Raw genomic sequence first — 8,915 nt, forward strand, 5'->3', positions numbered from 1 at the left:
TAAATTACACATATCCAAACAGGTGTCAGCATTGTCGACAGCGACACCTTCTTACCCACATATTTTCACCATCTCCTCCTTATGGGAGCCTTCTACATCAGACATGTCGACACACGCGTACCGACACACCATACACACAGGGGAAGCCCTTTTTGAAGACGGTTCCCCCACAAGGCCCTTTGGAAAGACAGAGAGAGAGTTTGCCAGCACACACCCCAGCGCTATATGACCCAGGAAAAAACACAGTAACTCAGTGTTTACCCAGTAGCTGCTGTATTATCTGATTTGCGCCTAAATTTATGTGCCCCCCCCCCCCTCTTTTTTTCACCCCTCAATCGTGATTCTGCAGGGGAGAGTCTGGGGAGCTTCCTTCCAGCGGAGCTGTGAAGAGAAAATGGCGCTGGTGAGTGCTGAGGAAGAAGCCCCGCCCCCTTCATGGCGGCTTTCTGTCCCGCGATTTTGTGTGAATAATGGCGGGGGCTCATGCAGACATACAGTGCCTACCTGTATGTCTGCTTACTTTTGCCAAAAGGTACCTTATTGCTGCCCAGCTGTGAAGAGAAAATGGCGCTGGTGAGTGCTGAGGAAGAAGCCCCGCCCCCTTCATGGCGGCTTTCTGTCCCGCGATTTTGTGTGAATAATGGCAGGGGCTCATGCAGACATACAGTGCCTACCTGTATGTCTGCGAGGGGGGCGGCGGCGCAGCTCCGGGATCGGACCGCCAATGGTTAGTACCTGTGTTCGATCCCTCTAGAGCTAATGGTGTCCAGTAGCCTAAGAAGCGCAACCTATCCCGCAGTTGGTAAGGTTTGCTTCTCTCCCCTCAGTCCCACGTAGCAGAGAGTCTGTTGCCAGCAGAATGCTCTCTGAAAATAATAAAACCTAACAAAATACTTTTCTTCTCAGCAAGCTCTGGAGAGCTCACTAAGTTGCACCCTTCTCGTTCGGGCACAGATTCTTAACTGAGGTCTGGAGGAGGGGCATAGAGGGAGGAGCCAGTGCACACCAGTAGACCTAATTCTTTTCTAGAGTGCCCTATCTCCTGCGGAGCCCGTCTATTCCCCATGGTCCTTACGAAGTCCCCAGCATCCACTTAGGACGTTAGACAAAGAAGTGATAAGTGCAAGGTGATAAACGCACCAATCAGTAAATATGTAAAATAAGAATTTACTTACCGATAATTCTATTTCTCGGAGTCCGTAGTGGATGCTGGGGTTCCTGAAAGGACCATGGGGAATAGCGGCTCCGCAGGAGACAGGGCACAAAAGTAAAGCTTTCCGATCAGGTGGTGTGCACTGGCTCCTCCCCCTATGACCCTCCTCCAAGCCAGTTAGGTACTGTGCCCGGACGAGCTTACACAATAAGGGAGGAATTTTGAATCCCGGGTAAGACTCATACCAGCCACACCAATCACACCGTACAACTTGTGATCTAAACCCCGTTAACAGTATGATAACAGCGGAGCCTCTGAAAAGATGGCTCACAACAATAATAACCCGATTTTTGTAACTATGTACAAGTATTGCAGATAATCCGCACTTGGGATGGGCGCCCAGCATCCACTACGGACTCCGAGAAATAGAATTATCGGTAAGTAAATTCTTATTTTCTCTATCGTCCTAGTGGATGCTGGGGTTCCTGAAAGGACCATGGGGATTATACCAAAGCTCCCAAACGGGCGGGAGAGTGCGGATGACTCTGCAGCACCGAATGAGAGAACTCCAGGTCCTCCTTAGCCAGGGTATCAAATTTGTAGAATTTAGCAAACGTGTTTGCCCCTGACCAAGTAGCTGCTCGGCAAAGTTGTAAAGCCGAGACCCCTCGGGCAGCCGCCCAAGATGAGCCCACCTTCCTTGTGGAATGGGCATTTACATATTTTGGCTGTGGCAGGCCTGCCACAGAATGTGCAAGCTGAATTGTATTACACATCCAACTAGCAATAGTCTGCTTAGAAGCAAGAGCACCCAGTTTGTTGGGTGCATACAGGATAACAGCAAGTCAGTTTTCCTGACTCCAGCCGTCCTGGAACATATTTTCAGGGCCCTGACAACATCTAGCAACTTGGAGTCCTCCAAGTCCCTAGTAGGTGCAAGGCACCACAATAAGCTGGTTCAGGTGAAACACTGACACCACCTTAGGGAGAGAACTGGGGACGAGTCCGCAGCTCTGCCCTGTCCGAATGGACAAACAGATATGGGCTTTTTTGAGAAAAAACCACCAATTTGACACTCGCCTGGTCCAGGCCAGGGCCAAGAGCATGGTCACTTTTCATGTGAGATGCTTCAAATCCACAGATTTGACTGGTTTTAAACCAATGTGATTTGAGGAATCCCAGAACTACGTTGAGATCCCACAGTGCCACTGGAGGCACAAAAGGGGGTTGTATATGCAATACTCCCTTGACAAAACTTCTGGACTTCAGGAACTGAAGCCAATTCTTTCTGGAAGAAAATCGACAGGGCCGAAATTTGAACCTTAATGGACCCCAATCTGAGGCCCATAGACACTCCTGTTTGCAGGAAATGCAGGAAACGACCGAGTTGAAATTTCTTTGTGGGGCCTTCCTGGCCTCACACCACGCAACATATTTTCGCCACATGTGGTGATAATGTTGTGCGGTCACCTCCTTTCTGGCTTTGACCAGGGTAGGAATGACCTCTTCCGGAATGCCTTTTTCCCTTAGGATCCGGCTTTCCACCGCCATGCCGACCAACGCAGCTGCGGTAAGTCTTGGAACAGACATGGTACTTGCTGAAGCAAGTCCCTTCTTAGCGGCAGAGGCCATAAGACCTCTGTAAGCATCTCTTGAAGTACCGGGTACCAAGTCCTTCTTGGCCAATCCGGAGCCATGAGTATAGTTCTTACTCCTCTACGTCTTATAATTCTCAGCACCTTAGGTATGAGAAGCAGAGGAGGGAACACATACACCGACTGGTACACCCACGGTGTTACCAGAACGTCCACAGCTATTGCCTGAGGGTCTCTTGACCTGGCGCAATACCTGTCCCGTTTTTTGTTCAGACGGGACGCCATCATGTCCACCTTTGGTATTTCCCAACGGTTTACAATCATGTGGAAAAAACTTCCTGATGAAGTTTCCACTCTCCCGGGTGGAGGTCGTGCCTGCTGAGGAAGTCTGCTTCCCAGTTTCCATTCCCGGGATGAAACACTGCTGACAGTGCTATCACATGATTTTCCGCCCAGCGAAAAGTCCTTGCAGTTTTTGCCATTGCCCTCCTGCTTCTTGTGTCGCCCTGTCTGTTTACGTGGGCGACTGCCGTGATGTTTTTCCCACTGGATCAATACCGGCTGACCTTGAAGCAGAGGTCTTGCTAAGCTTAGAGCATTATAAATTTACCCTTAGCTCCAATATATTTATGTGGAGAAAAGTCTCCAGACTTGATCACACTCCCTGGAAATTTTTTCCTTGTGTGACTGCTCCCCAGCCTCTCGGGCTGGGCTCCGTGGTCACCAGCATCCAATCCTGAATGCCGAATCTGCGGCCCTCTAGAAGATGAGCACTCTATAACCACCACAGGAGAGACACCCTTGTCCTTGGATATAGGGTTATCCGCTGATGCATCTGAAGATGCGATCCGGACCATTTGTCCAGCAGATCCCACTGAAAAGTTCTTGCGTGAAATCTGCCGAATGGAATTGCTTCGTAGGAAGCCACCATTTTTACCAGGACCCTTGTGCAATGATGCACTGTTTTTAGGAGGTTCCTGACTAGCTCGGATAACTCCCTGGCTTTCTCTTCCGGGAGAAACACCTTTTTCTGGACTGTGTCCAGAATCATCCCTAGGCACAGCAGACGTGTCGTCGGGATCAGCTGCGATTTTGGAATATTTAGAATCCACCCGTGCTGTTGTAGCAGTATCCTAGATAGTGCTACTCCGACCTCCAACTGTTCCCTGGACTATGCCCTTATCAGGAGATCGTCCAAGTAAGGGATAATTAAGACGCCTTTTCTTCGAAGAAGAATCATCATTTCGGCCATTACCTTGGTAAAGACCCGGGGTGCCGTGGACAAACCAACGGCAGCGTCTGAAACTGATAGTGACAGTTCTGCACCACGAACCTGAGGTACCCTTAGTGAGAAGGGCAAATTTGGGACATAGAGGTAAGCATCCCTGATGTCCCGGGACACTATATAGTCCCCTTCTTCCTGGTTCGTTATCACTGCTCTGAGTGACTCCATCTTGATTTGAACCTTTGTTAGTGTTCAAAAAAATTTTTTTAGAATAAGTCTCACCTAGCCTTCTGGCTTCAGTACCACAATATAGTGTGGAATAATACCCCTTTTCTTGTAGTAGGAGGGGTAATTTAATTATCACCTGCTGGGAATACAGCTCGTGAATTTTTTCCCATACTGCCTCCTTGTCGGAGGGAGACCTTGGTAAAGCAGACTTCAGGAGCCTGCGAAGGGGAAACGTCTCGACATTCCAATCTGTACCCCTGGGATACTACTTGTAGGATCCAGGGGTCCTGTACGGTCTCAGCGCCATGCTGAGAACTTGTCAGAAGCGGTGGAACGCTTCTGTTCCTGGGAATGGGCTGCCTGCTGCAGTCTTCTTCCCTTTCCTCTATCCCTGGGCAGATATGATCTTATAGGGACGAAAAGACTGAGGCTGAAAAGACGGTGTCTTTTTCTGCAGAGATGTGACTTAGGGTAAAAACGGTGGATTTTCCAGCAGTTGCCGTGGCCACCAGGTCCGATGGACCGACCCCAAATAACTCCTCTTCATTTATACGGCAATACACCTTTGTGCCGTTTGGAATCTGCATCACCTGACCACTGTCGTGTCCATAACATCTTCTGGCAGTTATGGACATCGCATTTACTCTTGATGCCAGAGTGCAAATATCCCTCTGTGCATCTCGCATATATAGAAATGCATCCTTTAAATGCTCTATAGTCAATAAAATACTGTCCCTGTCAAGGGTATCAATATTTTTAGTCAGGGAATTCGACCAAGCCACCCCAGCTCTGCACATCCAGGCTGAGGCGATCGCTGGTCGCAGTATAACACCAGTATGTGTGTATATACTTTTTATGATATTTTCCAGCCTCCTGTCAGCTGGTCCTTGAGGACGGCCCTATCTATAGACGGTACCGCCACTTGTTTTGATAAGCGTGTGAGCGCCTTATCCACCCTAAGGGGTGTTTCCCAACGCGCCCTAACTTCTGGCGGGAAAGGGTATACCGCCCATAATTTTCTATCGGGGGGAACCCACGCATCATCACACACTTTATTTAATTTATCTGATTCAGGAAAAACTATGGTAGTTTTTTCACATCCCACATAATACCCTCTTTTGTGGTACTTGTAGTATCAGAAATATGTAACACCTCCTTCATTGCCTTTAACGTGTGGCCCTAATAAGGAATACGTTTGTTTATTCACCGTCGACACTGGATTCAGTGTCCCTGTCTGTGTCGACCGACTAAAGTAAACGGGCGTTTTAAAACCCCTGACGGTGTTTTTGAGACGTCTGGACCGGTACTAATTGTTTGTCGGCCGTCTCATGTCGTCAACCTAACCTTGCAGCGTGTTGACATTATCACGTAATTCCCTAAATAAGCCATCCATTCCGGTGTCGACTCCCTAGAGAGTGACATCACCATTACAGGCAATTGCTCCGCCTCCTCACCAACATCGTCCTCCTACATGTCGACACACACGTACCGACACACAGCACACACACAGGGAATGCTCTGATAGAGGACAGGACCCACTAGCCCTTTGGAGAGACAGAGGGAGAGTTTGCCAGCACACACCAAAAACGCTATAATTATATAGGGACAACCTTATATAAGTGTTTTCCCTTATAGCATCTTTTTTATATATTTCTAACGCCAAATTAGTGCCCCCCCTCTCTGTTTTAACCCTGTTTCTGTAGTGCAGTGCAGGGGAGAGCCTGGGAGCCTTCTCTCCAGCCTTTCTGTGAGGGAAAATGGCGCTGTGTGCTGAGGAGATAGGCCCCGCCCCTTTTTCGGCGGCCTCGTCTCCCGCTCTTAACGGATTCTGGCAGGGGTTAAATATCTCCATATAGCCTCCGGAGGCTATATGTGAGGTATTTTTAGCCAAAATAGGTATTCATTTGCCTCCCAGGGCGCCCCCCTCCCAGCACCCTCAGTGACTGCCGTGTGAAGTGTGCTGAGAGGAAAATGGCGCACAGCTGCAGTGCTGTGCTCTACCTTTAGAAGACTGAGGAGTCTTCTGCCGCCGATTCTGGACCTCTTCTTACTTCAGCATCTGCAAGGGGGCCGGCGGCAAGGCTCCGGTGACCATCCAGGCTGTACCTGTGATCGTCCCTCTGGAGCTGATGTCCAGTAGCCAAGAAGCCAATCCATCCTGCACGCAGGTGAGTTCACTTCTTCTCCCCTAAGTCCCTCGTTGCAGTGATCCTGTTGCCAGCAGGACTCACTGTAAAATAAAAAACCCAAGCTAAACTTTTCTAAGCAGCTCTTTAGGAGAGCCACCTAGATTGCACCCTTCTCGGCCGGGCACAAAAATCTAACTGGCTTGGAGGAGGGTCATAGGGGGAGGAGCCAGTGCACACCACCTGATCGGAAAGCTTTACTTTTGTGCCCTGTCTCCTGCGGAGCCGCTATTCCCCATGGTCCTTTCAGGAACCCCAGCATCCACTAGGACGATAGAGAAATATTTGTAATGTAAATATGCAATATGTAAATTGGCAGGAACTGATTGGCTGGTGCGTTTATCTCCTTGCATTTATCATTGCTGTATCATTTCCTTATGCCTTCTCAAGGCTTAATATATCAGCCCCCCTATTCCACAGTCAGTTTGATTATACCATTGTGCAAATAGGGATATCCTTGAAACCTGGACTGTTAAGAGTCTCTTGAGGACCACATTTGGTAACCACTGCCTCAATGTTACAATGCCACACCATACGCATCCAGCGTCTACATCAGTAGTACTCACCTCCAGTCTTCCACATACCACCAACAGGCCATGTTTTGTGGATTTCTGTCATCGTGCATAGGTGAGTTAATCCATTTTGCTGGCTCCGCAATTATCCCACAGGCAGAAATTCTGAAAACATGCCATCTGGAGAAGCACTGTTTTACATGATAATACATCGGGCTATAAGCAGGAGTTCCCATACTCTATCCTCTAGGTCCCCTATGAGTCCAGGTTTTCAGGAAACCCATGGCTGAGCATAGATGGTTAAATGAAAATGAATGGGGCACTAGAAGTATGCGATTACATTGTAATTAGATGATGTAAAGCAGTTTGAAGTGAATTTCTGGCTGCAATGAGTTCTCAGAGAACCGCTGTTCCTTCAACACAAAAAGTTGGGAACACTATATAAATAGGAGAAATGGCCCCAAAAGTTAAAAAGCAAACCTAAGTATTGTAATATACAATGACAGAACAGGACTATCTTCCCGGCTAAAGGTGCATACACATGGTACAATGCGACTGTACGATTTTGACTATTGTAAGGAAAGTTAGTGCAAATCACACCATGGGGTAAATTTACTAAGGTGGGAGATTTTTAGAACTGGTGATGTTGCCCATGGCAACCAATCAGATTCTACTTACCATTTATCTAGCTGCTTCTAGCAGATAATGGATATAATCTGATTGGTTGCTATGGGCAACATCACCAGTTCTAAAAATCTCCCACCTTAGTAAATTTACCCCCATGTGTGCACAGCTTGTGATACCGGTGCACGCTGCCGTGGGATCAAGATCACACCAAAAAAAAAAAAAAACCTGTGCAGGCAAGTCAATCTTGACTATCTAGTACAAAGTATAGCCAAAATTGCACCGTGTGTATAAAGAATATCGGTGCTTCTGGGCTTTGGGGGAATTCAAGGAAAATCAGTCCCGCGTAGACAATATCTCACCGTGTGTATGCATCTTTAAAGCAGTGGTTGTCAAACGTTCTTGAATCAGTGCACATTAGAGTATCAGCATTTCTTTCTCAGCACTCCTGGGCTACATGTTTCTTATTAATAAATTCAGCAAAAATTAATAAAGTAAATTGTGCTCACCTGTCACCCTTAGGGTCAGTTATGTGGTGGGGGAAGGGTTGTGCTGCTGTTTGTACATTTATTTCATGATTGGCAACGGCCAGCACTGATTTTGACTAATACGTTAACCTTAATATAATTTGCGCCACTGCCATTTGGGAACCACTAAGTAATATTCTACAGGAGTACGGGCCATATTCATATCTGATCACTGCGGTGCATTTTCACACAGCGGGCAATCAATAGACTGCATATCCACCGCAATGCGTATGCACGTCGCCAAACAGGCATTGCTGAACATCGACAAACTGGTGCGAAAATTTCAATCGCACAGCCCGTCACAGGCTGACTGACAGGAAGTGGACGTTTGGGGGGTGGTAACTGACCGTTTTCTGGGAGTGTCAGGAAATACGCAGGTGTTCTTAAGCGTTCTCAGGATAGGTGTGTGACGTCAGCTCTGGCCCAATCAGCCTGCTTGTATCGCACTGGAGGAGTAAATCCTGGGCTACGCACAGACTGGAAACATCATTTGATGGCGAGTGAGGTGCAAACGGATTTGCAGCTGACCGTTGACTGATTGATACTTGTAGCATGGCGTACACATGCAATCACACTTTCACGGGCGAATTTACACCCCCCCGCCCCCTCTTCGGCGGCAACTATTTAAACGCAGGACATAAATCAGGTCTGAATTAGGCCTTATGTCAGGTGACACTATGCAAAGAATCTGGTAGTTAACCAGAGCTGTTCTGACAGTCAAGAAACATAATTATCTCCCCCGGAGGGCAGCCACTCAAACAGAACACTGAGGTACAGATTTACCCTGCAGCAGCTTGCAAACGCCACCTCTTCTCTGCGGTTTTGCTTTGAGTAGTCTTGTCGCTTTACTTTCCCTGCTTAAACA

The sequence above is a fragment of the Pseudophryne corroboree genome, chromosome 8, assembly GCF_028390025.1.
Source record: "Pseudophryne corroboree isolate aPseCor3 chromosome 8, aPseCor3.hap2, whole genome shotgun sequence".
Classification (NCBI taxonomy): Eukaryota; Metazoa; Chordata; class Amphibia; order Anura; family Myobatrachidae; genus Pseudophryne; species Pseudophryne corroboree.